Source organism: Phascolarctos cinereus, unplaced genomic scaffold (assembly GCF_003287225.1).
Source record: "Phascolarctos cinereus isolate Bilbo 61053 unplaced genomic scaffold, phaCin_HiC Scaffold_2;HRSCAF=192, whole genome shotgun sequence".
Classification (NCBI taxonomy): Eukaryota; Metazoa; Chordata; class Mammalia; order Diprotodontia; family Phascolarctidae; genus Phascolarctos; species Phascolarctos cinereus.
In genome coordinates this window covers 314163158-314174501 of record NW_027555625.1, presented here as the reverse complement: position 1 = coordinate 314174501, position 11344 = coordinate 314163158, and the positions used below count along the sequence as shown (strand labels likewise).

Here is an 11344-nt window from a genome sequence, read left to right as displayed (position 1 = left end):
TATTCTAATGGGATACATAATACATAAAAGTCAGAACATTCACATACCATAATTTGTTCAGCCTTTCCCCAATTCTTTGCTGCAAGAAAAGTATTGCTCTAAATATTTTTGTATAGATGGATCCTTTTCCTACTTTGATTTCTTTGGGGTATAAACTAGCAGTTAAATCACTGGATCAAAAGAAATACATGATTTAGTGACTTTTGGGGTCTAGTTTCAAATTTCTTTCCACCAATTCATAGCTCCACCAAGAATGTATTAATATGCCTGTCTTCCTACGTGCCCCCCACCCCGCCATGGTTGTCATTCCTTTTTTTGTCATTTTTGCCAACTGATGGGGGATAAAATGGAACTTCACCATTGTTTTAATATTCATTTCTTTTATTAGTGTGTTACAGAGGTCTAGACAGTGGAGCCCAATTTTCAGAGCATGGGGAGGGGCCTCTTCCCACTGCCATCTAGAAATGCATGACATAAAAAAGGAGGGGCCCAGCCTCTTTAGAGAATTTGCAGGTATTCCAGAGGCTGCTAATTGGTATAGCAGAGCACCAGACCCTAGAGTCAGCAAGACCTGAGTTCAAATCCTTCCCCAGATACTTACTGTGTGACTGAGCAAGTTGCTTAATCTCTGCCTCAGTTTCCTCGTCAGTAAAATGAGAATAATAACAGCACCTACCTCCCAGGGTTGTTATGAGGATAATGGGTTTTTTTTTAAATAAAAGGTATTTATTTCAAACAACAAAAATATTTCCATGATATTAAGGGGCAAAACCAAAGATACTGGCTTCTTGCACCTCATACTCTTGCCATTGAAATTAGGGTAAAAATTATTCATAATTAGCTATTTTGCTAAATGTTGGTAGGAAGCTTCTGCAACTTGTTCTTAGAACAAATTTCAGTTTTTCTGAATTCTTCTCTTTCCTTCAAATATTCCATTTTGCATGCTTCATAAAAATCCGGGTTTTTGTAGTGCACAATGAGGCATTCTTTTAATGCTGAATTTTCTTTCTGACATTTTACCACCGTAAGAAAGCCGGAGTCTTTGCAGCGTTTGGTGAAGTCTTGCACTTGCTCAGAACGCCTCTCCCTGGCCTTCTCTCTCATAATCTTAGGAATCAAAACATCTTCTTCTACATGTCCTAGGTGGTCCTCTGCTTGGATCAGCTACATCTCCGGCTGCGGCGGCGATGACGTCTCTATCGAGGTTAATGTTTATAAAGCACTTTGCAAACCTTAAAGCACTATATAAATGCTGGCTATTGTTATTGTTGTTATGCGAGTGTTACTGTAGAAGGACATGGGGTTTTTTTGTGGTTTTGTGGTAAAGAAAAACATGCTTGTTCTGTGGTAAAGAAAAACCTTTTACTTACCAGTTAAGCCAGAACTGAATAGGAATACTAAAGGCACAAACAGGCCAAATAACTCTTTTTCCTTACCATGTCCCACAGGGTGTAAGGACAACTTCCTGTGCTCTGGAGGCTAGTAGGGCAGTTCCCTTCTTGTTGGTTCATGAGCATGTCCTCCTAGGCAAGCTGATTTGGGGGCTAGGGTCACCTTCTGCTTGTATCTTCTTTCCTTTTGGTATAGGGCCACCAGAGGGCCTGCTCCCCAGCCTAGGAAGGAATAGAACTCCCAAAAGAGTATAGCTGAGGGATCCCAGCAGTGGACTGACCTCCGCAGCCACGACCCCGTGTCCTTCTACAAAGGAGTGACTCATCCATCAGCTATGAAGCGGTCAGAAGGGAACGTGGTGGCTGGGATATTTAGTGGCAACCAATTTAAATTGAGCCCGCTCTTCCCAAGGACTGAGGCGTTTGCCCCAGTGAAGGGGGAATCTTTTGTACTTCTTTGTCCTATCTTAAATTATAAGGAAGGCCATTGGAGTTGATTAGATTGAGCAACTTGGAAATTAGGGTATTTGAGATAACATCATTACATAATAGGTTGAAATCCCCTAGAATTGAGGGAACAAGTTGAGTTAGAAAGGAAGTCTGTGATCCAGACACTGAGTTCCTTGAGAAAAAAGGAAGTCCATAGGTAACAGCTACCAGAATCTGAATTTTGTTATAAATTTGGATTGAATGAACTGCAAAGATTCCAAGCATCTTCGCTGGCTGTCCCCCATGTTTGGAAGGCTCTCTCCCTACCTCATCTCCACCTTCTGGCTTCCCTGACTTCCTTCAAGTCCCAGCTAAAATCCCACCTTCCACAGGAAGACTTTCCTGATTTTAATTCTAGTACCTTTCCTTCTGTTAATTAGTTCTAATTTTCTTATATATAGCTTGTTTGCAAAGAGTTGTTTGAATTTTATCTCCCCCTTTAGACTGTGAGCTCCTTGAGAATAAGGACTGACATTGCCTTCCTTTATATCTGTAGTCGCTTATCACAGTGCCTGGAACATAGTAAGTACTTAGTAAATGTTTATTGACTGACTAATTGACTGAAGGGAGGTTGCTGAATGCTGGTTGTAGAAGGAGAGTCTGGAAGTGGCAATGGGGAACAGAGAATATTCTGATTTCCCACCACAACCAGTGTGTGTGTGTGGGTGTGGGTGTGGGTGTGTGGGTGTGCACACGCGCCTTCGCGCAAGTGAAAATGTAGCTACTACAGGAAAGGGCAACTTAGGATTCAATGTCACCAGAAGGGAATTAGGGCTCTATGCCAGATGGAAGGAATGAAGAAGGAGTGGAAGGGAAGGTAATAAACATTTATAGAGTACCTACTATGTGCCAGGCACTGTGATAAGTGCTTTTTACAAATATTATTGCGTTTCATCGTCACAACAACTCTGTGAATGTGTGCTATTATAATCCTCACTTTAATACTCTGAAAAACTGAGGCAAATAGATGTTAAATGACTTGCCTGAGGTCACACAGCTAGTAAGCGCTGATGCTATTTTTCAGCTCAGGTTAATGTGATAAATGTAGAGAAGGGGAAGCCCTACATGAACTGATGCAAAGTGAAATAGGCAGAACTTGGAAAACAATTTACATGATGACTGCAATAGCGTAAAAGGGAAGAACAACCAAAAAAATTTGAGGGCATCTGGGTGGTGCAGTGGGGGAAAGGGTGGAGGCAATCAGGGTCCTTTCCAGATCACTAGCCCATCAGGATTCACAGTGGCTGCTAGATCATCATCCGCCTTCTCCCCAGTCGATATGGGATTGTCTTAAGCCAGCTTCCTTCCTTTCCCTTTATTTCCTCTCTTGATGATTTCATCGGCTCCTATGGGTTTAATTATGACCTCTATGCAGAGCTATATATTCTGCTTTAACTCTCTTGAATTCTAATTCCACACCTTAGCCTTCATATATCCAAAACACAATGCACCATCGTTTACCACAACCCCATTCTCCAAATTTCCCTGTTTCCAGTACAGTCACCACTATCCTTTATGATTCCTTTGCTTTCAACCTCAGAGTCATCCTTGACTCTTCCTTTTCCTTCCATTTCTCTATCCCATCAGTTGTGAAGCCTTGATTCTCTCCCTCAATTATGACTCTCTCACATCTATACTTTTCTACGGTGGATTTTCCAAACCTCCTATTGTTTCCTCAGTCCCCCTGCAAATTTCCTTTACTTATATTTCCACTACTCTGATAAGAGTTCAGGCTCTCATCACCTTCTCAACTAGACTATTATGACAAACTCCAAATTAGAACCCTTGCTTCCAGTCTCTTCCCCCACCATTTCATCTTCCATACTACTGCCAAATTAATATTCCCAAAATATAGACTAATCATATTATTTACCTTCTCAAAAACCTTCACTGAGTCACTATTACTTCTAGAATAATATACAAACTCCTCAACTTAACAATTAAAGTCCTCAATATCATGCCAATATAATACAAAGGATAATTGCGGCTTTCTATTCTGTACATACCTATCTATGTACTTGTTGTCCCTCTCATTAGAACTTAAGCTCTTTGTGAGTAGGGTCTTTAATTTATTGTACTTGCATCCTCAGTACCCAGTACAGTGCCTGGCAGATAGTAAGCACTTAATAAATGCTTGTTCATTGATTGACTGATGATACTAAATTACAGATTTGTCTATCAATCAAACTACATATAACTTTTGCTTTTCTTGTTCTTTGTTGTCTTTCTGAATTATTACTTTTTCCTGGGCCTAGGGTGATGATGACTCAAAGAGAGAGAGAGAGAAAGACAGAAAGACAGAGACAGAGACAGAGAGACAGAGACAGAGATAGACAGAGAGACAGAGACAGAGAAACTGGCAGAAGAGTTTGTAATGGTTCCCTTCTTCTTCACTGGGGGTTCTCCAGAGTTGGCTTCTTCAATTTCTTCAAGTGCCCTTGGATTAAGAGTTCTGGGCTCTCAAGAAGGTGATGGGGCAAGTAGCCATTGACTTTGGCTTCAGACTGTTGGGTTTCCATGAGCCTGGTGAGAATGGCCAGAACTGTGTTTGCAGCACCACTGCTTCTGAGATTGCTACAGAGACGCATCCAGTCAAGGAGCAAGATGACCAGACACTAACACTGTGGGAGTAGAGACAGAGTCAAAGGCTAGAGTCTCAAGAGAAAGAAGACCCCAAGTTGCCAAGACTGCCAGCCACTGTGAATCCTGATGGGCTAGTGATCTCTGAGGGACACTGATTTCCACCACCCTTTCCCCCATTTTCCCTTGTTCATAATCCATGATGATGGCATAAATTACAAATACTCCTTCCCATTATTCCTTTCCATGAGCTTGGTGATGCATGTGCTCTAGAATTCTCCTTCCACATCTAAAGAACTCAGAGGCACGTGAGAAGCTGATTGAAGGCAGATGAGTACATACAGAAGTTCTGGATTTTTCTTCCTTTCAGTTACCCTTTCTGTGATAAACCATGACTATAGTATGCTAAGTTTTTGAATGTATGAATGCAAGAGATTATGAATAAAGAAGGGAGACCAGCTGGGCTGGGGATTTATGATTTATGTGCAGACAATGGATTTTATATTTTAGTATCTTGAGTAATATTCCATTTCCTCCCCTAGATTAATTCCAGATCAGGCCAGCAGAGGTTGAACTGAACTATATAATGCTGATGCTGTTGCAATAGAACTGGGTGGTTTGGGTAACAAGTATCAGTATCTACCTGCTAAGAACCTTCTGGTTGTATGTGAGTAAACTGAATTCCTTTAGGCATGATCAGAGAGAAACTGAGAAGGCCAGTGGGCTGGTAACTCAAATACAGCACCACCTGATGGGCAAGTTAGAATTTGTACTTCATTGGATAATTAACACACACACACACTGTCTTCCACACATTTAAGAAAAGCAGCATTGTGGGGGAGCTAGGTGGTGCAGTAGATAGAATGCTGGGCCTGAGGTCAGGAAGACTCTTCTTCATGAGTCCAAATCTGGCCTCAGACACTTACTAGCTGTATGACCCAGGACATGTCATTTAACCCTGTTTGCATCAGTTTCCTTGTCTGTAAAATGAGTTGAAGAAAGAAATGGCAAACCACCAGTATCTTTGCCAAGAAAACTCCAAATGGGGTAATGGAGAGTCAGACATGACTGAAAAAACTGAACAATAAAATATCAGAGGGCAGAAGGCTCCAGCAGCTAGGGGGGGATTAGAAAAGGCTTCACGTGAGCTGAGCCTTAAAGGAGACTAGGAATTCGAAGATGCCCAGAGGTGATAGGTTGTGGGGGAGTGCATTCCAGATATGGGGGGCAGGTAATACAAAGGCAGAGAGAGAAGAAATGGAAGGTTGTACGTAAGGAATCTCAGTAAGGCAAGTTTGGCTAGATTATGGAGTGGGTGAAGAGGAGTAATGCATAATAAATCTACATAGACAAGTTGGGACATAGAAGTCCCACAGCCATGCTAACTGAATCCATTATAAATTTATGTTATTTAATCTCAACTGGGCCCTTGCTATAGTGAGGAGATCCCTTTATTCCTCGCTGACTCTCTATCACAGTCTCCACAGTGGCTGGTCCAAAACTTCTTTTCTCAAGCCTTCCATGGGACTTCTTCTCTGCCCAAGGCCCCCCTCACCCCTTCCCCCTCCCCCCCCCCCAGCTGAAGACTCTGTTGTGATGGAGGCATGGCACATGCACTGAGTACATCAGCCTGCTCAGTTGATGCAATCTCTCCAAGTGGAGAAACTATAGAGCTTGATTCCGGGAGAGTTTGGATGAGGCATTAAGGTCAATGCCTTGCTGCTCTGGGAAGCCAGTGTAGACATTCTGTAACTAATTCTAGCCATGTAGCAAATGGGTGGTTCTTAGATCGGTTGAAGGGGCTTCCACTGTTTTCATCGCCTCAGTCCTTTCAGCTGCTTTGTCAGTGGTTAAACCTCTTCATTCTTGGCCTCTCTGAGAAACAGGCATTGTTCCTTGGCCGCTAGTTGTGTTCTTTTTTATCGTAGCTGAAGGGAATGAAGGCTCCTACCATGTAAGTTTCAAAAGGTCAGATTTCAGAGTCTAGGCTTATAGCTAGTACTTCAATGCCCCCAGGACCAAGAAGTGACCTTCCAGACCCAGGCCATCAATATCTAAGACGAGGACTCATCTAGGCAGTCGTGCTCATTTGGAAATGAATTTGGTGGGACCAATTTTATGTAGGAACTGAGCCAAGAGTGTTTCCCCAGGTGTTGAGAGCATGGTTTTTTACATTCTTTGTATTTGGATCCCAATCAGTTAAGTACAGTGCTTAGCGCATAATAGAGACTTAAGAAAGGGTAATTGATTAATTTCTCTAACTCTGTTCAGCAGCACTTGAAGAGTCAGATGGTCTGAGTTTACATAACTGGAGTTTGACAAAGCACAAAGGGGCAAGAGCAGATGGAAGTACAAGGTTGAATTGGTTCACTACAGGGTCAAGATCCAGAATTGAGGGAAGGTGAAACCGAAGTAGGGGTGATAGCCTAGGAGAACAGTCAGGGGTGGAGGGACTGGAGATCAGGATGAGGATGAAGAACAGATTTAGGAGAAATAAGGCATTGGAAGAGATGAAATGGTGGCAGTTGTGGTTGGATAAAGGAATTTCAGGAATTCTTAATATTGGGAGGGGATATGTAATCTTGTGGGCATCAGTGAGATCAAATGGGGTCATTGCCCCTGTATGTGACAGAGGTGGAGGGAAGGAGTCATCACAAAAGTTGAAGAGATTGGGAAACAGGAAAGCTAAGGTGTGTTTGAAGAACCATCAATATGTATGTTAAAGCACCCTAGCTACTATAAAGTCAAGAGTTGCATGGAGATGAAGACTGTGAGCTAGATACTGAACTCTTTGAGCAAGGAGGAAGCATGACCTGGGAGGCCAGCAGATAACTGACACTAGGATCTGGATTGAGTGATAAATTTGGATAGAGTGAATGTCAAAGGAAAAGTAGTTGCTGAGTGATGGAGGCAGATAGAGAGAAAAGACTAGACTAGCGAGATCCAGATGCAATTAAATATAGTAGACCACTGTTTGATAAAACCCTAAATGCAAAGTACTTGGAGAATGATGCCCTATCTGACAAAAACTACTGAAAAAAAATCCTAGAAAGCATTCCATGCTATATGTGACAGCTTGCTGTGTGAGGAGTAAGGGACTCAGGGGAAAATTTAGGCAATGTAAAAACACAATATATGAGTAAAATTACTTTTAAAGAAAGAAAAAAAACCCTGGAAAATAGTTTAGCAAAAACTTGGTTTAGATCAACATCTTATACCATATGTTCCATAGATATATGTATTACATAACAAACTCCAAACGGATAAACAAATTAAATATAAAAAAGTTATGTCATGAAAAAGTTGGAGAGCAGAAGGTGATACTTTTTCACAGCTATAGCTATGGGAAAAGTTTATAACCAAAAAAACAAAATAGGCGATTTCAAATGATAGAAAATCAAAAAACTTTTGCACTAAACCAATAAGTTATAATAAAATTGTTAAACATTGTATCAAGCTTCTGAGTAAAAACCTATTATCCAATATTTATCTAAGAAATATGAAACAATAGGGGCAGCTAGGTGGTGCAGTGGATACAGCACTAGCCCTGGACTCAGGAGGACCTGAGTTCAAATGCGACCTCAGACACATAATAGGTACTAGCTGTGTGACCCTGGACAAGTTACTTAACCTAATTGCCTAGCAAAAAAAAAAAAAAGAAAAGAAACAATAAGAACCATTCCCCAACAGAGAAGTGGTCAAAGAATATGAAGTTTTGAAAAGAATTAGAAGCTGCAGATAACCATTAAAAACATTCCAAATCATTAATAACAAGTATTAATTAAAATAATTCTGAGGTTCCACCTCAAGTTCTACCCATCACAATGGTCAAGCTGATAAACTATAGAAATAATGTTATTGGGGTTGTGGGAAGACAGTACGATGATGATCAATAGAATGTAAGTTCTTTGATGGCAAGGACTGTTTTATTTTTGTCTTTTAATCCTGCCAATAATAGGTATTTAATAAATGTTTGCTGATTTAATTGAATAGGAGGAGGAAGAGTTGTAAATTGGTCTGAAAGTTGTGGAAAACAATTTGGAATTATGTGACAAAAGCAATTAAATTTTTCATGCCCTTTGACCCAATGGTACTACTATTAGGCATGTGTTCCAGAGTGGTCTAAGACAGAAAGAAATTAGTCAACCAACATTTATTAAGTGCCTACTGTGTGCCAGGCACTGTGCTAAGTTATGGGAATATAAAAAGAGCCAAAAGTGTCCCTGCTCTCAAGGAACTTACAGTCTGATGGGAGGGACAACATACAAATAAATATATACAGGATAAGTAGGAAATAATTAACAGAGGGAAGGCACTAGAATTAAGAGTGCTCAGGGAAAGCTTCCAGTAAAAGATGGGATTTTAATTGGGACTTAAAGGAAGCCAGAGAGGTTAGTAGGCACTAGTTAGTTGTTCTGAGCCTGGGAAACAGGCAGAGAAAATGCCAGAGACGAGTGTTTTGTTCTTGGAACAGCCAGGAGGCCACCGTCACTGGATCGAAGAATATCTGGGGGAAGAAGATCAGAAAGATTGGGGGGCTGGGGGTAGGGGGGGGAAACAACTAGATTATGAAGAGTTTTGAACATCAAACAAGGAATTTTGCATTTGATCCTGAAGGTGATAGGGAGCTACTAGAATTTACTGAGCAGGGGAGCTGATGTGATCAGGCCTTTTATAGCATCCCTTTAGTGGCTAGATGGAGGATGGATTGGAGTGGGCAGAGAGAGTTGAGGCCCCCTTCATAGTTGAGTTGAGGTAGGCAAAGTCAGAACAATTTTGCTCCTGGATTTTGAAATATACTTCCCTCCTTTCAATAGAAAAGTGTGAGCCTGTGAATGATAAATGTTTCATATATTTTCAGATGTGGTAATGTTGCGGTGTAAGAGGTTGAGAGGTTGTGACCCCTCAAAGACCGGAGTACAGGACGGGGTCGTCTGGAATGAATTCACAGACTCAAGCATTCTTTAAGCCAAGGTGGCAAAGTTTATTGTTACGCTTTTCAGCGGGCAAGGATTCTTAAGGATCTTGCAAGAGACTGAGAATGCAGCTAGGGTTTATATGGAAAAGAGCATGGGAAAGTAATGCCAGGGACACTGATGAGGTAATCCAAAGGTGCAGGTGTCTTTGGGGGCTATGGATGGGAAAGTACAGGGAGTATAGCAGACAGGGAGGGAGATGACAGAGGTATGGATCTTTGGAATCTGGCAGGAGGAAGAGTCCTTGGGCTGGCCAAGGACAAAACTCCTTGGGCTGGGCAAGGCACCCCTCTCCCTCTGTCTTGATGAGAGAATGTTCTGCAACAAGGGAAGCTTTCTTACAAGACAGGAACTTACTAAGGAATTGGGAGGCTTCCAGACACATGATCTGAGGGCTGGGGCCTGAGCAGCCCAGCTCTGTGTAGCTGTACCAGGGAGAGAGATAAGGGTCGTGCTGAGGCCCACGCATGAATAACTGCTAGGCACAGTGTCCTTGGGCTGGGGAGAAACTGTCAGGGATAGTGTTTCTGAGGCTAGGGAGAAATTGGGGTACAAGTACAAGCACAAGCACCCAAGCACAAGCACCAAAGCACCCCATCAGTAATATTGTTGGTTGATTTTACTTAACTATTTTTCTTTAGTATAAAAGAAGGTTCATGGAGCGGGAATAATAATAGCTGACCTTTGTATAGTGCTTTAAGGTTTGCAAAGCAATCTACATCCCCCCATTTTACAAATTAGGAAACCAAGGCTGAGAGTAGTTAAGTAACTGTGGGGCAGCTAGGTAGTGCAGTCAATAGAGTTCCAGGCCTGGAATCAGGAAGACCGGAGTGCAAATATGACCTCAGATACTTACTAGCTGTGTGACCCTGGGCAAGTCACTTAACCCTGTTTGCTTCAGTTCCTCATCTGTAAAATGAGCTGGAGAAGGAAATGGCAAACCACTCCAGTATCTCTACTGAGAAAACCCCAAATAGGGTCACGAAGAATTGGACACAACTGAAACGACTCAACAACAAAAGGACATATACATCTCTCTATCCATACATCTACATCTATGTAGGCCAGTGATATTTTGATGGATCTCATTGGTTTGTGTGTCCCCTTTGTTGGTGCAGATTCCAGTCTATACATGCTTCATTGGGGATGATTTTTTTTTCCAAATTTATGGAAGAAGTCAATATGCTAGATTAAGAGACCCAAGGAGCTCGTTAATATTTTGTGTATACCAGTGAAATATTTGGATCTGTTAGTTTGCCCTTGCACTCACTGTGATTGGCCATAACCCTGGTCATATATATACAAAGTCATATATTATAAATGGAAGAATGTTGCTGCTAGGAAGGTGATCTTTTGCAACTGTGGCATCTTGGCATCACTGAAAATACTGCAGTTTTCCCAGTGTAGATGTGTGTGATCTCTTCCTACTCAAATCTGGACCAGTTCTTCACCTCACATGGAAGAGAAATATTTGAAAAATTAAGTTATAAACAAGCCATACCGTGCTAATGTTAAAATATGAATGCAAATAAATCCCAGCACTTAGCAAAGTGCATGGCACATAGTAGGCGCTTAATTAATATTTATTGAATTTTATTGAAATAAAGAATAAAAAAATTTGAGTGTTAATGAAATGAATTATGACCTCTAAGGTCCCTTCCAAGCCACCAATCATGAATGAATGGAATTAATGAATGAGAAGTTAGCCCACTGCAAAGAGGTATTTGGTCACTACTCCATATGGCCCACAAGGGGAGCTCTCTCTCTCCCTCTCTCTCCCTCTTTCTTTCTCTCTCTCTCTCTCTCTCTCTCTCTTTTCCTCGGTGGGGGCGGGGGGCGGCCTCGGGGTGCGCGCTCCCATATACGTCTCGGGCACGCGCGCGCTGCCAAGGCACCGGAAGTGACTGA

The 11344-nt window shown here is 41.7% G+C and overlaps 1 pseudogene; it reads right to left on the bottom strand.

The window, feature by feature from the left end:
• Positions 1-849: 849 nt before the first annotated feature.
• LOC110211285 (COX assembly mitochondrial protein homolog pseudogene) lies at positions 850-1170 on the bottom strand (annotated as a pseudogene).
• Positions 1171-11344: the final 10174 nt, after the last annotated feature.